Source organism: Macrotis lagotis, chromosome 3, assembly GCF_037893015.1.
Source record: "Macrotis lagotis isolate mMagLag1 chromosome 3, bilby.v1.9.chrom.fasta, whole genome shotgun sequence".
Lineage (NCBI taxonomy): Eukaryota > Metazoa > Chordata > Mammalia > Peramelemorphia > Peramelidae > Macrotis > Macrotis lagotis.
Window position 1 is genome coordinate 148,123,396 of NC_133660.1, and position 19,640 is coordinate 148,143,035.

The following is a 19,640-nucleotide window of genomic DNA, read 5'->3' on the forward strand; positions in this document are numbered from 1 at the left end:
AAAATGTGTATGGCTGAAAAATAATTAGCAATTAAGCATTAAAACCTTCTTTAAAATCAGCAATGATATTTTGAAAGAACGCACTTATGGCTAGAGTCAAAAATCTGAAATCTGAACTAGAATATTTACAATAAGTCCACTAGTCAAATAAATTTGAGCACAGAAAAATTTATTATTTCTTTGAATTATAAATAGTTTACTAGAAGAAATTTCAAAATATATCCTGGACAGCTCTTTCTTTATACTTAGACATGAATCTTTTTTTTTTTTTAACAGCCTCTCAATGCTTATTTTATCAAATTTTAAAGTCAGATCAACTATCCTAAAGCTTCCCTTCTAAATCTAATATTTAATTATGTAATTAATGTCATTAATTAATTACTTAGTAGTTTCCTTAGCTACACATTTTCTAATAACTCCTTGAAGAGATATTTTCTGACTTTTTTTTCCCTCAGAGAACTATGAAAAAGTCAAGATACCTTGAATTTAAAACATTTTATTGTTTAAACTATAGTCATAATTTATTATCTTGGAACCAATATCATTAAAAAGCATAGATCACCTTGAGATCTTGTGTCTATCTGGACCCACTCCACAATGACCTCCCTCACACAGTTAGGAAAAAAGGAAGTCACACAGACCTCTTTCAATTCTGAGTGTCTCACTTCTGTGACTTGAAAAATGTTTTCAATAAGCTGAACTCACAGATTTATAGCTACCAAAAGGGACAGGATCTTTTCCCATTCTCATGCAGGACTCAAAAAGGCACTTTTCCAAGTCAGCCTTCTTTACAGTCCCCCAATCTATGCTTAAAATTATAGCTGAAGACCATCTTACAGGGGAACAAACCACCGTAAATGGTCCTTTTTTGGCACATCATAAATTGCTTTTCCAGAAATCCAATGACCACCAAGTACTTTATAGATGACTTGAGGAAATGGATGTATACAAAAGGATCACTTTATTAAGAGCTACATTTGAAAGCTGTCTTACACATGATTCATTTCAAGAGCTTCCTTCTTGGTCTTTAGATTTATTTTACACATATAATTGCCTGGGATGTTTTGTGTCCTAGAAGATCTGGCTCTGACTCTGTGTTCTCTTAAGTTATTCAGAAAAAAAAAGGAAGAAGCATTGGTTACTCCCTATGCACAAATATGTTTATGGCTTTGCTTCAGCATTTTTATGTTTTCCTTTACATAGTGCAAGTCATAACTATATCTTTTGCAGTAGCCATTTTAAAGAGTCACAGCTGACTTTTGGAGGCAGTATCTGGGAGCTGCAATTTTAAATTGTTGCAATCTGTTATCTGTTCCAGGAGAAGCACCAATCTTATTTAATACTTTAGGGAAATTAGCCTTTTTAATATTAAGGAAAGTATAAATGTGGGAGCCTCTCACCTCTATTTATCAGCTTTGAGGCTCACACACACACACACACACACACACACCCATATATATGTATGTATATCAAATACACATATTATAATAACATATCTCTATAACACTTTTAAGTTTACAAAGCATATGACATGAAACTGAGTTGATAAATGTACCACAATTCTCACTACAACCATGAGAAAACTGAATCTTAGAAAGAATTCACTTGTCCATCTTACTTGGACTCAGGCTTCCTGACTTTAGTCTAGAACTTTTCCTATGAACAATATTCTATCTTTTATTTGACTTTTGAGTAAGAGTCATAATTTCTAGGTATGAGACACATAGCACAATTCAAGAGAATGCTAGGATGGAAGTCATGAAGATTTAGATTCCTCTTCCATCTCTGGTGATAAGTTTATAATCATGTGCAAATGATTTCAAACTTCTAAGTCTTAGGAAACTCTGTAAGACTTACCTTTTAAGTTTTAGATTCATAGAACAGAAAAGAAGGCTGTTGAGTCTGGTACCATTATTTTACAGATGAGGAAAGTGAGGCTCAGGGAGGTCACATGGGTAGTATTAATTTCAGATGATAAAAATTCAATTTAGTTCTTTCCATTGGGTTGGGTCATACATTGATATGGGAAGCATACTGATGGAATCACTTTGTCAATGAAGCTTAAATGTCTTACCAAGACATTGCAATAGTTGCTTTAAAGCATTTTAATTGTTATAAGGGGAAACGTTTAATTTTACTCAATCTTGATATTGATAAATCCTCAAGAACTATGTGTGAATGCCCCAATGAACCCTAGCATCTGAGTGTGTCTTTTCCATATATTTCTCTGCACTCTGAGTAGGTTGAAGACCATTGACCTAATGTAGTAAATCATTTTATCCCCTTTGTGGATCACTACTGACAAGTGTGCTGACAAAAGGAGCTCACCTTCATTTAACTTTATTTTCTATCAGCTGTCATGTTTCAACATTAGAATTGAGTTTGTTCTGAACTACATTTTTACAGAATGATTGGTTTTCCAGCAATTAAGATTGCACAGCTATTTTCCTTCCTGACAACTGTGTGATTAAAGATTAGTGTCATTTTTTTCTGAGAATTACATAAATTTGCTTGCTTTCCTTTTTCATTATATTTTTTTGCCTTACCATTCATATTAAATCAGCACAGTTTCCTCTGTGGGGGTTATAGCCTTTCATCAGGAGAGTACATTCTAATAGCAAAGTCAGCCACTTGCCTATTTTAAAAAACAATTTTGTGGGATACACCCACAGAAAATCTGTCATAGCATATATTCATCTATTTATTATATTTTTAAAGTAATAGTTTATTTCTATAATTTAACATTCTGTCTCATCATAGAAACATGCTTGTCATTACCAGTGATTGTTAATGTCATGGCATTGCAAAATATTTTTGATGGATCATCTTCATTCTCTACTTCAGTTAAACTGTATATTAAACATCATTGTAAAATACTTGTTGTTATAAATACCTTTTATTTCATTATGTGGGTATTATTACCATTGATGCAGACCACAACTTCTTTTTTTGTTGGCATCATTAAGAATTCATTTTATTTTATTTATTTTTGAATTTTACAGTCCCCCCCCTAATCTTTCTTCCCTCTCCTCACCCCCCACAGAAGGCAGTCTGTTAGCTTTACATTGTTTCCATGCTATACCTTGATCTAAATTGATTGTGTCGAGAGAGAAATTATATCCTTAAGGAAAAAAAATAAAATGTAAGAGATAGCAAAATTACATAATAAAATAACAGTTTTTTTTCAAATTAAAGGTAATAGTCTTTGGTCTTAACTCAAACTCCACAATTCTTTCTCTGGAGACAGATGGTATTCTCCATTGAAGATACCCCAAAATTGTCCCTGATTGTTGCATTGATGGAAGGATCAAGTCCATTAAGATTGATCATTCATGTTGCTGTTATGATGTACAATGCTCTTCTGGTTCTGCTCATCTCACTCAGCGTCAGTTCATGCAAATCCCTCCAGGTTTCTCTAAATTTCAATCCCTCCTGGTTTCTAATAGAATAATAGTCTTCCATAATGTACACATACCACAATTTGCTCAGCCATTCCCCAATTGATGGAAATTCACTCAATTCTTTGCTACCACAAGCAGAACTGCTACAAATATTTTTGTACAAGTGCTGTTTTTACCATTTTTCATGCTCTTCAGGGTATAGACCAGTAGTAATATTGCTGGGTCAAAGAGTATGCACATTTTTATTGTGCTTTGGGCTTAATTCCAAATAGCTCTGCAGAAAGATTGGATAAGTTCGCAGCTCCACCAACAATACATAAGTGTCCCAGATTTCCCACATCCCTTCCAACCTTGATCATTATACTTTCTAGTCATATTGACCAGTCTGAGAGGTATGAGGAGGTACCCCAGAGATGCTTTAGAGCAATTTTTATATGGCTATGGATCGCCTGGATTTCATCATCTGTTAATTCCCTTCGTATATCATTTTACCATTTGTCAATTTAGGAATGGCTTGTTTTTCAGACCACAACTCCTTAAGATGTTGTTAGAAAAAATTTAATTTTTTAAAGTACAATTTCTGTTAATATAGATCCTTCCACAATTGCGTAGAATACTCCTTAGATAGAACAACTAAATCACCTGCTGCATAGAGTGTGAAGGCTGGAGTCAGTAAGACTCTTTTTCTTAATTTCTTTTTTTTTTAGGTTTTTTTTTGTATCTTCTTCTTAATTTCAAATCCAGCCTAAGGTTCTTACTGGTTGTTGTTACCCTGGCTGAGTCCCTTAATCCAATTTGCCTCAGTTTCCTATTCTACAAAATGAACTGGAAAAGGAAATAGCAAACCATCCCAGTATTTTTTGCAAGAAAACCCCAAACAGGGTCATAAAAAATTAGGCATGACTGAAAACAATGATTGCAAAGACTACTTAGGTTTTAGGCAAAGAGTTTTCCACTGGACTCTCATAAAAGCTATTCCAGTTTTATTAGACATACCTCTGTTTGTGCTCTGTCATAAATTTTGAGAACTTAAAATTTTCTCCTCATTAAGATCAGGAATCAGAGGAAGATTTTAGTAGCAAATTATAAGGGATATGAATGATTCTTATAAAATTCATTATTGAAATGGACCAGCAAATAAGTTCTTGAGTTGAAATTGCAAGGTATTAGAAAGAAATTTCACAAAAATCATAAATTGAGTTAGAAAGAATTCTAATATTCTATTATTGCAGATGACAAAATGAAGTAAAGAGAGGTTTTGTGCTTTTCCAGGATCACATATCTTAACAAAATTATCTATGAAAGGATTTGAGCCAGAATTTTCCTTACTTCAGTTTCAATGTCCTATCTCCTAAATTGCACTTCCTCTCTGAGTTGCAAGAAATCTTTACTAAGGGATACACATGATAAAATGGATATCACTAGGCCAGAGTTCCATTTCTAATTCTCAAGTGGCAACTCCATTGAGCATTCCTATTCCTAAATCTTGAGCTTCTTGCACTCTGATGGATGTTAGGCCTTATCCCATCATTAAACTAACACAAGTCTCCTCCACAGAGGAGAGTATACTAAATCTTAAAGAGGAACTGATAGAAAAAATTATACTCACTGTTTCTTTGTGATTTCTGAAGAATTTTTACCTAAGATAGAGGACACTGAGAAAAAAATGGTATGTATAGGTTACAACCTATATGAACTAGTTGATAATCAATTATGTTGGGGATTCTGATGAAAATTATGGAATGTTATCTGTGTGTATAAACATAATTGTATGTATATGCTTTACTTTCATAAGTGTACATCAAAATACAACTCCAGTAGAGACTTTGGGAGTCTGTACACTTATGCTAATTATGCTGCCATTGCTCAACAAAATATTCTTCTAATTCTTTTGAAAATATTTTTAAAACCTGTCAAATCTTCTTTTGCACATCCTTAATACTGATAAATCTGAGCTCTCTGTGTATGTCTGTGGATAGATGTAGAAAATAGACTTGTGACTTTATTTATTGGTTCTTCTGTATGAAGTTAACTCCTTCTGCCAAATGTCTATTCATTTTCTTCAATTTATATAGTCTTAGAGTGTTGCTTGGAGCACTGAGAGTTTAAATCACTTGTGTCAAACTCAAATAGTAATTAACTCCCCAAAACTGTACATAAGGATCATTGTGGTAACATGATGATGATGATGATGATGATGATGATGATGATGATGATGATGTTTGTCCTTCATTCTTGAAGATCAGGAGATCAGGGAGGTGATGTCATAACAGATACTTGAATTGTATTTGAGTGAGGAGGTGCTGAGTTAAGTCATTAGTCTCCCTTTCTCTTCCAGAGTCATCTGGGTCCAATTATCAGATACAGATTAGGACAACTATAAATGACCTTGGATGTGAGACAATCAGGGTTAAGTGACTTGCCCAAATGAATATATTATCTTAAAAAGTCATATTAACATTATTTACATTATTTTATTTATTTAGATAATATTTCCCAATTGCATTTTATTCAGGTTCATTTGGTTGTTTTAATGGTCTGCATATGTTCTATGAGGCACAGCTCTAATATTTGTATTTTATATGATTTTTCCAGGGACACATAGTCAGTATTTTCAATGGCAAGACTTGAACCCTGGTCTTTCTGGCTTTTTGGTTTCATTCTCTACTAATTTTCAATTTCTTATGTGTGTACATACATATCTAAATCATATATATATATATATATATATATTTGATAAAAAAAATTGAGCCAAGATTTAGTAACTTTTGCTTGTGTGGTAAAAAGGCAAGAAATAAAATTTCTTACAGGGATCATTATGATGGACATTTTCTTTGATTATATAAACACTAATAATTGAAAGAAGAAAATTCAAATGAAGAAAAAAATCAGCCTCCTTTCTTTAAATTCATACCTCAGTTTCTCTCTCTTTTTCTTCACATATCTATCTGTACATAAATACACACATAGCATGCATACATTCATAAATATTATGTATACATACCATATACATATGTATGTATATATATATATATATATATCCCTCTTTAATTTTTTTTATTAAGCCTTGTCATAAGATTGAAGAAATTTTGTGGATAATTTTGTAAGATAGAATAAATTCAGTTTAAACTTCTACTTGAGTGTTCAATAAAGCTGCATTTTCATCATGGGCATCCAGAATAGTCAATATAAAAATGAATTTTTTTCCTTTTTAAATTCTATTTCACTAAACGTTTCCCTCTAAGGTAAAACAATTTAAAGAGTATTTTTTAAAAAAAAATTGAGTTCCAAATTGTCTCCTTCCCTCCCAACAATGACTTCTTCTTCTTGAGAAGATGAGCAATTTGAAACCTATCATGCATATGAAGTCAGGCAAGACAGATTTCCCATATTAGTCATGTTGCAAAAGGAAACACAGACAAAAACAAACACCAAAAAAGCAAAGAAGGTTCAATATTCAGTCAGAGGTTACCAGTTCACTCTTTGGAGGTGGATAGTTTTCATTCTAGTCCTTTGGAAATTTCTCCAATCACTATCTTGATCAGAGCAGCTATTTCTTTCATAGTTGTTCCTCCTTACAATAGTGATCTTACTGTATATAATGATTTCCTGGTTCTATTTATTTTGCTTTGTGTCAATTTTCATAAGTCTTCCCAGGTTTTTCTGAAATCATTCCCCCTTTCCATTCATTTCATGTGCTACAATAGTATTCTATCATAATCATACAGCACAATCTCTCCAGTCACTCCTCAATTGATGAAAATTCCCTCAATTTCCAATTCTTTGATGAGGACTTCTGATTAAGCTTTTTTTTTTTAAGTGTTTGGACAACACACCTATCTTTTTTCTTTCAGTGCCATTTCTCTACATTTGTAGTATATTCTTCACTTGCTCTTAATTTTAGAATATACTAACCACTAAAAATTACAGTAAGATCATTAGGTTACAGAATAATGGTGAAACTTTACTTTTTTATAAGAATTACTTTGAAGTCCTTTCACACATCTAATTTGATTTTCTTAACAACCTAATGAGAGGAGTAGTACAAAGGCAAGCATATACATCTAGGAAAACTAATATTCAATGAAGTTAAGTAGCATATCATAGGACAAATGACTAATAAGTATTGGAGACAGAATGGACCTTCTCACTCACAATCCTGTGATTTCTCTAGCAGACCATTCTTTTTCCTTATTATTTGGTGCAAAGTACATTCTAGAATATATGTCTATAGTAATAAAAAATCATATAAATCACTTAAGTAAATTATTGAGATTGGGAGCCTATTCATATCTAAAAAGATGGATCTTTGAAGTCAGATGAATATTTTCAATAAAATGTTTGACATCATATGCACGTAAAATCAATTATTGTTGCTTGAAAAAAATGTTCTATTCCTAGAATTAGCTACCTGTAGATTTTATTGCCTTCAACATTTTGCAAACATTGCCAATTAGTTTTAAAATTCCTATTTCCCCAATAACCAAATTTCTTAAACTCTTCAGTTAGGCCCATTAACACACACACAATAACTGTACATTTCAAATTAGAGTCTTAGAGGTCCCTAGTGATATTAAAGAGCACTTTTCAGAATCTAAACAGCTGCTCTTAAGGGACAAGGCTCTCTCAGTTGGCACCATGGTACTGCAGATATTCCTGTAAAAAGTTACACTGACAGGAACAGAATATGTTCCTACCACTTTCCAAATCACTTCATATTTCCGTCTTCATTTTCATGTCAATTTGAAGATAATCATTCCATATAGAGCAGAGTATATTAAAGATCTGACAGGGAACTCTACCACATATGCATTAATTCAAATCCAAATATTTTTAAAATATATGTTAAACTATATGTTATATCCTATGTAGTGAAAGCTACAAAGGATATAATATAAATTTTTCTTTTTGGCATTTAAAGGCTTTTACATTCTGGAACCATCTATCATCCCAAGTTTATATTACTTCCTTTTTCACTCACTATAGCACTATAGTCAAGCAAAACTGTTCTTTTTTACTAAATGCCATACAATTTCTGACCCATCTCTCATCTCCATTCCTTTAAACTTTCCTAACCTTCAGGCCTGGAATGTATTTCCTCATGCCTTTATCTTAGAATTATTACTTTCATTCAAGGCTCAGCTCAAGTCCATCCTTCTAATGGATTACTTTCTTATGGTATTCCCCTGAGCTGCTAGTGCCCTTCCCCTAAAATAACCTTAAAGCTATTTGGTATCTATTTTTATTGATATTTTATTTTTCCAAATACATATTATGAAAGCTTTTCAACATTCATCCATATGTACATGTATATTTTTAAATTACAAAATTTCCTTCCACCCGTGTTCCAACCCCCCCCCTACTCAAGGGCAAATGGTTAGGTTCATTAACAGTCAGGTTAATAGAGTGCATACACATATGTGTTAAACTTGTTTACAAGTTAGTTATTTTCCATATGAAGAATTAGGATTAAGGGAAAAATACATAAGAGAAATTTTTATAAAAAAGGGAATATAGCGTGCATTAGATTCTGAAGGATTTTTTTTTGGGGGGGAGGAGGAGTTGTTTTGTTTTGTTATGTTTTTCTTCCCGTGGATGGGTGTAGCAATGTTCATAGCCAGTCAAACACAGTTGTCTTAGCTTTCTGAACTGCTGAGAGGAGCTGCTTCTTTCAAAGTTGTTCATCTCACAATGTTGTTAATGTGTACATTGTTCTCTTGATTCGGTTCCCTTTGCTCAGCATCAGATCATGTAAGTCATTCCATGCTTCTCTAGAGTCTGACTACCCATGGTTTCTTATAGAACAATAGCATTTGCTTAATGAATTCCCAATTGATGTGTATCACCTTGATTTCCAATTCTTTGCTACTACAAAAATATCTGCTTTCAATATTTTGAAACGTGTGGGACTTTTCCCATTTTGTATGATTTCTTCTGAATATAGGCCTAAAACAGGAATTGTTGGGTCAAAGGGTAAGAACCATTTTATTGCTTTTTAGTCATAGTTCCATATTGATATCTAAATGGTACAATCACTTCACAACTCCTCCAGCAATGCATTAATGACCTAATCCTCCCACAAGCACTCCAATATTGATCATTTTCCATTTTTGTCATCTTAGCCAATCTAAGAGTGAGTTAATAACTCAGTGTTGTTTTTCATTTGCATTTCTCTAATCAAAGATGATTTGGAGCATTTTTCAATATGATTTCATATATATATATATATATATATAGCTTCAATTTCTGCTTTTAATAACTGTCTATCCATATCCTTTGATCATTTATCAATTGGGGAATTACTTGTAACCTTATAAGTTTGATTCAGTTCTCTATAGATTATAGAAATCAAACCTTTGATTTGTGAAAATTATTTCCTACATGTAAAAATTGTTTCCCAGCTTTCTACTTTCCTTCTAATTCTGGCAGCATTGATTTTATTAGTGCAAGAACTTTTTAGTTTAATATAGTCAAAATCATTCATTTTGCAATTAAGATGTACTCTAATACTTGTTTGGTCATAAATTTCTCCCCTTTCCATGGATTTGATAGAAAATTTCTTGATCCATTAATTTATCTATGGTATCACCCTTCATGTCTAAATCCTATACCCCTTTTGACCTTATTTTGTGTGAGATGTGGGTCTATGCCTAGTTTTGGCCATAGTATTTTCTAGTTTTTCTAACAATTTTTGTCAAATAGTGATTTCTTAGCCCAGAACCTAATGTCTTTGGGTTTTTCAAATAGCAATTGACTGTAGTTATTTATTCCTGTTTCTTTGAAACCTATGCTAATCCACTGCTCTATTACTCTATTTCTTAAACAATATCAGGCAGTTTTGATGACTGTCATTTTATGGTATAGTTTTAGATCTGGTTGAACTAGGCCACCTTCCTTTACAATTTTCTTCATTAGCTCTATTGCCATTCTTTACCTTTTGTTGTTCTAAATGAATTTTGTTACTATTTTTCCTAGCTTGGTAAAATAATTATTTGGTAGTTTGAGTGGTATGGCACTGAATAATCTAATTTGAATAGAATTGCCATTTTTGTTTTATTAGTTTTACCTTACCATGAACAACTGACATTTTTCCAATTATTTCGATCTAACTTTATTGGGTAAGAAGTACTTTATAATTGTGTTCATGAAGTTTCTGGATTTGCCTTGAAAGATTGATTTCCATGTATTGGAATTTCTCTATTTCTTTTCCTTGGGCTTTGTTTTTCATATGTAGAAATTCTGATGAATTATGTGGATTTATTTTATATCCTGCTACTTTGCTGATTTTGTTAATTGTTTTAAGGAATTATTTGATGATTTTCTTGGGTTCTCTAAATTATTTTTTTATCTATTTTGAATCTATAGGTACATGTTATTTATCTAGAACCTAAACTCCTTCCAAGTTGGAACTGTTTTACTTTTATCTTTGTTCAGTGTATAAGATAGTATTTATCAAATAGTTGGTATTTAATAAACATTTATCCTTCTTAGATTGATGATATAGCATGTATGCAAATAAATTTGAAATAAAATAGGATATGTTGAGGATACAAGAATGACTCAGAAAAGTATTACAAGAAAAATTTTTCAAAGGCAAAGATTGGCACTGCATTACAGGTATGGGAGGTACCTAGAGTATGTAAAAGGTAGAACATAGTAAAACATGACAGTAAATGTAAGCTAGTGGAATTACAGGTGGTCTTTTACAATGAGTAAGGATAAATTGGTCATATCTGTATAATAAGATGAAATTGTCAAACATAGAAGAGCAATTAAAGAGGAAAGAGTTAAGATATAGGGGAAATAAATTAAAGTTCAATCTGGAAACATACATTGCATTTTATATTCCCAATCCACAGATCTGGGATCATTTTGGAGATAAAGAAACTGAGGACCCAATAATTTAAATGCCTTATTCTTGATCTCAAAGTTGGTACATGGCAGAGTCAGGATTGAACCTGGTTCTTCTGACAGTAAAACTAGTTTATTTTTATCATTTGATGCATCATATTTAGCTTTCTCATTTTAAGTAAATTATTTCATATAATCATCATATAATTATCGTATAATAGATACTCTACAATAGAATGACAAGTCTTTTCAATTTTTGAGAATTTGTTTCATCCTCCACTTTCTCACACACAGGTATCAACAAATGTTTGGGACTCACTGATTTGCTTATATTGTTATATAAAGAGACAATTTACTTTTGAATATTTTTCATTAAATTCCTTTTCAGAGATGATGATAGTTCATTTCTTCTAAATAAACAAAGACTAAAAGTCTCTTCTGCATCTTTTTTGATAAAACACAAAGTGTTTTTACATAGTAAATATAGAGAAGTTTTAGTAAATTACTAACTTTTGAACAAATTTCTAATAAAAAAGAGTTTTAATCAAATTGTTGGTATACCATTATATAGAATGAATACTGGAATTGATGTCAAATGATGAGTTTACATTTCAAATCTGCAATTATCTATTTGACCTTGAACAAGGCTTTTAATATTTTAGCCCGCAGTTTCTTCATTTGCATAATGAAGCGTGATGATTAGATTATGTTTAAAGTCTTTTTTAAGTCTAAAAATTCTGGTGAAGGTATAAAGTAACAATCAGTCATTTTGTAAATTGTTTAACTTACAATGATGATGAAGAAGCAGGAATAATTGTACTTTTCATAGTGATTCATTCATTGTTTTTAACTCTTTCTTACTATGACAGAGTACTATGATAGATATTAGAGAGAAGTTGTTGAAGTAAGTTTCCTCTCTTCTCCCAAATCTAGTGGCAATCTCTTGAAAGCCCATTATACGTTACCATTATATAATACTCTTGAACTTTTCTTATAGAATTTTCCTAGAGTTCAATACCAAAAGATCTTATATAGAAATGCAATTTAATCCAATCCTAAACATTTCCCACTATGTCTTGCTTCATTGCCTCTAAAATGCTATCCAGCTCTAAAAATATATATCTGTGATCAAAGTTTTAAGTTTAAGGCCCAGATGTAACAATGATTAGCTGTTTAATTTTAACTTCTTTACCTTTCTGAAACTTAGTTTGCTCGTTTTTCAAACAAGGTGGTTTTATTTTAGAAAACAATATCAGTGATCATGTCACAGTGGTTTAGGAAAAGTTAACATATATACATGTATATATATATATATATATATATATGCATATATATATATATATATATAATCAGACATTAACAAAGTCTGATTTAATTCAGGTATGGTAATAAGGTAATATTAAAGGAATATCTTCTGGGTTTTCCTTATGCTGCACCTGTTTGCTGGAGAAATAGGGGATTAACTCTATCTTCCAAACCCTCAGATTGTACTACTCCTGAGTATTCAACTCATTAAGAAGAGCAAAAAGGTTATTTTATTTTAATTATTTTATCAATTATTTTAACATATTGAAATTATGCTCATAGTTTCCAAATAGCCTCCAAACTAATTAAGATGTCAAAATAATGTTTCAAATAGTGAAATTTCATTTTGTTGTCTCATCATACCCTACTCATGTGAATTCAACAGAGGATATCTGGTGCTTCTGCTGACTTCAGGATATTACAGGTCAAACTCTTGAAGTCTTAAAGGACCCTGCTGAAGTAAGATACAACCAAATGAAAATTAGTGCATTGTAGGAGGCTTTTAAATATTCTGTGTAGACTATTTGTATTCTTAATGGGAAATTTTAAGCAATAATGCCAGATAAGATTTTTGTTTTCCATGGCTAATATGAAAATATGTTTTGAATGACTTCACATGTATAATTGATATATTGCTTGCCTTCTCAATGGATGAGGGAGGGAGGAGAGGAATGTAATTTGGAATTCAATTTTTTTAAATAGATTATTAAACATTAAAAAAGTTTTAGGGAAAAAAATAAGATTTTCATTTGTCCTCTAATCATTGCCTGACCTCAAGGGCTAGGATATTGAGACCAAGCTTCAATGGAAATTAGCAAACAACAGATCTGTGAGAACCCCTTTTTCTCTTTCTTTTAATTCAAAAGTTATACACTTATATTAAAGGGTTAGTTTCAGGCCTGACTGAGTACTCAAACAAGTATTTCATGAGAATGTACTAAATAGCATTCTCTTCATTTCTTAGTTCACAGATCAGGAATATCTGTGGCAGATAGTTATGTCATTTTTAACTGAAGACTTAAAGAAATTTATGAAGTTTTCCTATATATCAAGGAAAAGATTTATATTTCTTACAGTTATTCTGGGTTGACTTTGAGCCATGATATTTATTCAATAAAACGTATTGTGATTCTGAGACAAAAATTAATGTACCAAAAATAATGTACCTCATTTGAGAGTAAATGTGCTCAATGGAAAGATAACATGAAGAACATAGAATTTGGAGTAAGAAGATGAATTAAAAACATACTTCTGCATTTTTGATCTTGGGGAAATCTTTTTAACATTTTGCTGCCTCAATTTCTTCTTCAATTAGATAGGAAGATTTAGAATAGATCAGATATCTCAAATTCCACTATGCACAGTATGTCACAGTAGTGACAAAAATATTAAAACAAAATTCAGAAATTATTAAAAAGTAATCAAATACAAAATTGATAATACTAATCTGAGTTTTGAATGTTAAAATGAAGCAGCAGAGATCTATTTCTTTCTGAATCTGACAATATTGGACTAGATAATATCTAAGTTTTCAAAGACATAGTCATAGGAAGGATGAGAGGCAAAATTTGGACTCAGGTTCTATAACTTCAGAGCCAGTTCTCTTTCCATTCCATCACCATCAGACATTCATGTCCTAATTATGGATTTTTATAGTATTTCTATTTAACTTCTTCTTCTGGTCATACATTTACTGTATTATAGGTACTATAACCAATTCTTGATGAGTAGTTACATTTGGTGAATAGCTATTAACTACCATAGCTATGGGGCAGTTAACTAGTGCAGTGGCAAGATCTTGGGTTTGGGGCCAGAAAGAACAGTGTAAACCTAGCATCATACTAATTGTATGAAACTGGGCAAGCCACTCTACTCAGTTTCTTCATTTGTAAAATATGCTGGAGAAAAAAATGGTAAACTATTTCAGTGTCCTTCCAAGGAAACCCCATATAGAGTCACAAAAGTTTGTATGTGATTGAACAACTATATATGATTTTAGATATCGTAATATATGCATATGCATTAAGATATAGCTACAAATGATAATAAGCATAATTCTACAAAAGCAATCTATATAAACAATGATAAGTAATAAACAATATAATCTCTATATTGACATGTATAGTTATATTTACATCAATATATATAGAAATAAATATACATATTGATAAATATATATGATCTAAAAAGTCTTGAAGTTCAATCCCTTATTCAAAAAATGAAAAAAGTAAAATTGAAAACCAATGTGAATTTCCCAGACCACACAAAATCTGAGGTAACATTTCAACTTGGTTTCTTGACTCCAATTCTAGTGTTCTTTTACTGTAAAACTTTAGGTTAGTTGTTATATTCCCAATAACATCATCCTTTATGATTTGCATAAAATGCTATTTAAAAATAAATGATATATTACCAGTCTCAAAGAAGATATTCTGTATACCATTCAAGCAAAATAATTACTTGTCATTGATAGTGAAGTTCCTTAAAAGTTCCTTTCCATAGATTTCATCTTATTATTTACATTGATCTCTAGCACACAAAAAAGTTGTTTCATGAAAATCCACAAGAATTAAAAAACAAAGTAATTTATCCAACTAGGCAGGGTGCCAGGACATAGTGGATTGAACTAAGATCATTGGATGAGAAAAATGAGAATTGAAATCTTGCTTCAGATATTAATAATGTAAGTGTTTAATAAATGTTTATTGACTTACTAATGCTAGGTAAAACCATTTAACTTCTCCTAATCCAAGCTACCTCATATAATTGTCAATATCTTACAAATTTGTTATGAAAGGGGAATGTGGATATAGGTATAGATATAAGATTAATAATAACTTCATATAAAGATATATCTACCATATATTGAGTATAAATAGTCTATATTAATTTACAGTCATGTTTATATCTTTCTATAATTCATATTTTGATAGTCATTGATAGATAGAAAATTAAATAATACAAGAATTGAAGAGAAGAGAAAAATGAATTGGATCTTATTTGAAAAAATTGCACATCTTTAAATATTCTCACACTACTTAACATAAAAGTATAGCTCTTTAACAGTTATATTAAGTAGTCTAAATTATGTGAACAGTTAGTATATATTTTAAATTAAACATTTTCAGAAAAATCTGTGACAAGACATGATGAGACAGAATAATAATAAGCATAAATAGCAATTAAAACACTAGATATTGATATTAAATAAAACTGACTGAAAAAACAACATGTGCATTCAGACCTTTATTTTTTTCATCCATTTCCACATGCATATTTTCAAGTGATAAAATTTCCTTCCACCCTCCCTTCCCATCCTCCTATCCTCAGCAACAGTCAGGTTGGCATTTTACACATGTATTTTTAGATGTTTGTATCCCCATTTATCAATTGGGGAATGACTTGTGACCTTATAAATTTGATGCAACTCTACATATTTTAGAAATGAGACAGAACTTCTAGTTGTGAAGATTGTTTCTCAGCTTTGTTCTTTCCTTCTAATTTTGGCAGCATTGATTTTTATTAGTGCAAACATTTTTAATGTAAAATCTTCAAAATCATTCATTTTGCAGTTTATAATCTACTCTAATTCTTGTTTGGTCATAAATTTAACATTTTTCCATAGATCTAATAGACTCTTTCTTGGTCTATTAATTTATCTATGGTATCACTCTTTATAACTAAATCCTGTACCCATTTTGACCTTATTTTGATATAAGGTGTGAAATGTGGTTTTAGTTTTTGCCTAGTTTTTGCCATACTATTTTTCAGTTTTCCCAACAATTTTTGTCAGATAGTGACTTCTTATCCCAGAAGTTGATCTCTTTAGATTTCTCAAAAAGTGGATTGCTGTGGTCATTTACTGTGACTTCTTTTGAACTAATCCACTGATCCATTACTCTATTTCTTTTATTTTTTTTCATTAGTCTATTTCTTAACCAGTACTAGGCAGTTTTGATAACTGACACTTTATAGTTTTCTTTTTTTATATCTGGTAAAGCTAGGCCACTTTCCTGTACATTTTTTTCAATAGTTCCCTTACTATTCTTGCCCTTTTGTTGCTCCAGATGAATTTTGTTACGATTTTTCTAGCTCATATATATTCAAGTCTTATGTGCAAATCAATAAATTATTAAAAGAAATGAAACAATCTCTACTTTCAAGGTGCTTATACTCTGAGTGAGTGAAACAAATAAGACATAGAAGAGAAGTTAACTATAAGATTCATGTAAAGGCCCAGAAGTCTTAAGATTACATTAGTGGTATAGATGTTAAGACCTTCAAGGCTCTTTTGAGGGATTGATGGAGCAAATTATAATGGTGGGGGTCTGGTGGTTGTAGGAATAGAACTTTCAGTAAGGCCTGGAGAATTTTGAATGCATTGTCAGGGTCCATAACTCAACCTAAAAGACCTAATTTTGTGCTTGCCATTTAAATGGTCAGGACTAGAGGAACTTAGAACACAGTGACAGGACAGATGATTACAAATTATAGTCCTCTATCTCATGAGAATGATTGTAATTACTAACATCCAATTGTGAACAACTAGTTTTTTTTTCCACCCTCTCCAAGGGATTCTGGAATTTGGGGAGGGATGAAGAGAAGGCAAAGCGTCTGTTAACTGGTAGGCCTACCTAATTTTGTCTCTGCTCTCCTAGTCTGGATGGTTCTGAGATCAAAGAAGAGACAAAGGGATGTCAAGAACAGGTGCACCATAGATAGTCATTCTCTCTCTCTCTCTCTCTCTCTCTCTCTCTCTCTCTCTCTGCCTCTTTGTATGTGTATGTGTGTGTGTGTGTGTGTGTATGAAATAGCTGATTAGCTGATTGTTTCAAAAAGTTATGCTGAAGCACCAGAATGACTGTGGAGTGAGAAGTGCTAGCCCTGTGGGGAGAACCTATAGCAGGAATCAGAGAAAACCAACTTTACCTCCAGAGCACAGCCCACAGATAGTAAGGGGTTCAGGGGAGACTGCAGAAATCTCTTTGCTCTCCCTAGGCAGAACTCTACTGTTTGCCCATACTCAGATCGAGCTTACAGTTTGGCTTTCCATACTAAAATAGCAGAAAACCTCCTCACAACTCCAGGGCAGAGGGGAGTGCCTATCGTCATCTACATATCAAAGCACAGGCAAGAGAGCATAAGACCTTGGAGGAATAAAGGTACCAATGTGGTGTCCCCCCAAAAAACCCAAAGCCTTGGAAGTGGAGTAATTAGACTCGGGATGAGGAAATGAGCAAACAACAGAAAAAAGAAAAATCTGACCATAGAAAATTACTTTGGTCCCCTGGAAGATCAAAACACATACTTAGGTGACAACAAAATCAAAGCTTCCATATCCAAAACCTCCAAGAGAAATAGAAAATGGGCTCACACTAAAGATGAGCTCAAAAAAATACTTTGAAAAACAATTAAGGGAGGTGGAGGAAAAATTGGGAGGAGAAATGATGCAGAAAAATCATGGAAACTAAACCAGCAGCTTGGTGAAAGAAATACAAAAAAAATTGAAGAAAATAATATTTTAAAAACCAGTTTAGGCCAAGTGGACATAGCAAAATAGAAGGCAAAGCAGGAAAAGAATGCCTTAGAAAGCAGAATTGGCCAGCTGGAAAAGAAGATTAAAAAGTTCTTTGAAGAAAATAACTACTTCAAATACAGACTGGAAATAAAGGAAGCAGATTATTTTGCAAGAAATCAGGAAAAAATAAAATTCTTACAAATTTCAAAAATAAGAAGAAAGTGTTAATATTGGAAAAACAACCAACCTTGAAAAGAAATTCAGAAGAAATAATTTAAAAATTAATGGGCTACCTGCAAGACATGACCAGAAAACCAGTCTAGACTTCATTTTTCAAGAAATAGTACAACAAAATTGCCCTGAGATCCTAGAAACAGAGGGTAAAATAAAATTGAAGGAATTCACTGCTCACCTCCTGAAAGAGACCCCAAAAGAAAAACTTCCAGTAATATTATAGCCAAATTGCAAAACTCCCAAGTCAAAGAGAAAATACTAAAAGCTACCAGAAACAAATAATTCAGCTATTATGGCTCTATAGTCACGATTACACAGCATCTGGCAGCATCTACATTAAGGGCTCATAGGGATTGGAATATGATATTCCGGCAGGTAAAAAGATCTTGATTTACAACCAAGAATCAATTATCCATCCTGTGAACATCCTCTTTCAGGGGAAAGATGGACTTTCAGTGAAACAGGGGACTTTCAGACTATCCTATTGAAACAGCCAGAGTTGAGCAGACGGTTTGATCTTCAAGTTCAGGACTCTGCTGAAACACAGAGGGGTGTATGAGAAGGACTAACTATGAGGAACTTAGTGATATTGAACTGTTTGTATTCCTGGATGGGAAGAAGATACTGATAACTCATATGAACTTTCTCATTTATAAGAGTTGTTAGAAGGAGCATATATAGAAAGGGTACAGGAAGGAGCAGAATATAATGGTATAATATAGTAAAAAGATGGAGTCAATGGGTGATAAAGGAAAATACTGGGAGGAAGAGAAAGGGGAGGAAGAAGGAGCAAAGATTTTTCACATAAGAATCAACAAAAAGCTTTCTTCAATAGAGTGGAATGGGGGGAAGTGTGTGTGTGGGAGGGAATGAGGAGGCCTTCATTCTCATCAGAAATGGTTTAGAGAAGAAATGAGACACACACTTAATAAGGTATAGAAATATAACTTACCCTAGAGAAAAATGAGAAGAAAGGTATAGGATAAGGGGGAATGAAGGGAGGGAAGGGGAGAATAGTTGACTGAAGAGAGGGAAGATTGTGGGAGAGGGTACTCAGATACAACACACTGTTGGTCAGGGACAGGATGAAAGGAGAGAGAGATGATAATAAATGAGAGTGGGAGGAATAGAGTGGAGGGAAATACAGCTAGTAAGAGTAAGTGTGGGAAAAATATTGAAGCAACTTCTCTGGTGGGCTTAAGATAAATAAGACAACTCACCTCAGAGACAAAGCCACTGAAATCTGAACATAAACTGAAGTACATTTTTTTCTCTTTCGTCACGATTTTTGAGGTTTCTCATCTTCTTGGGGGCAGGTTTTAAGTTTACTC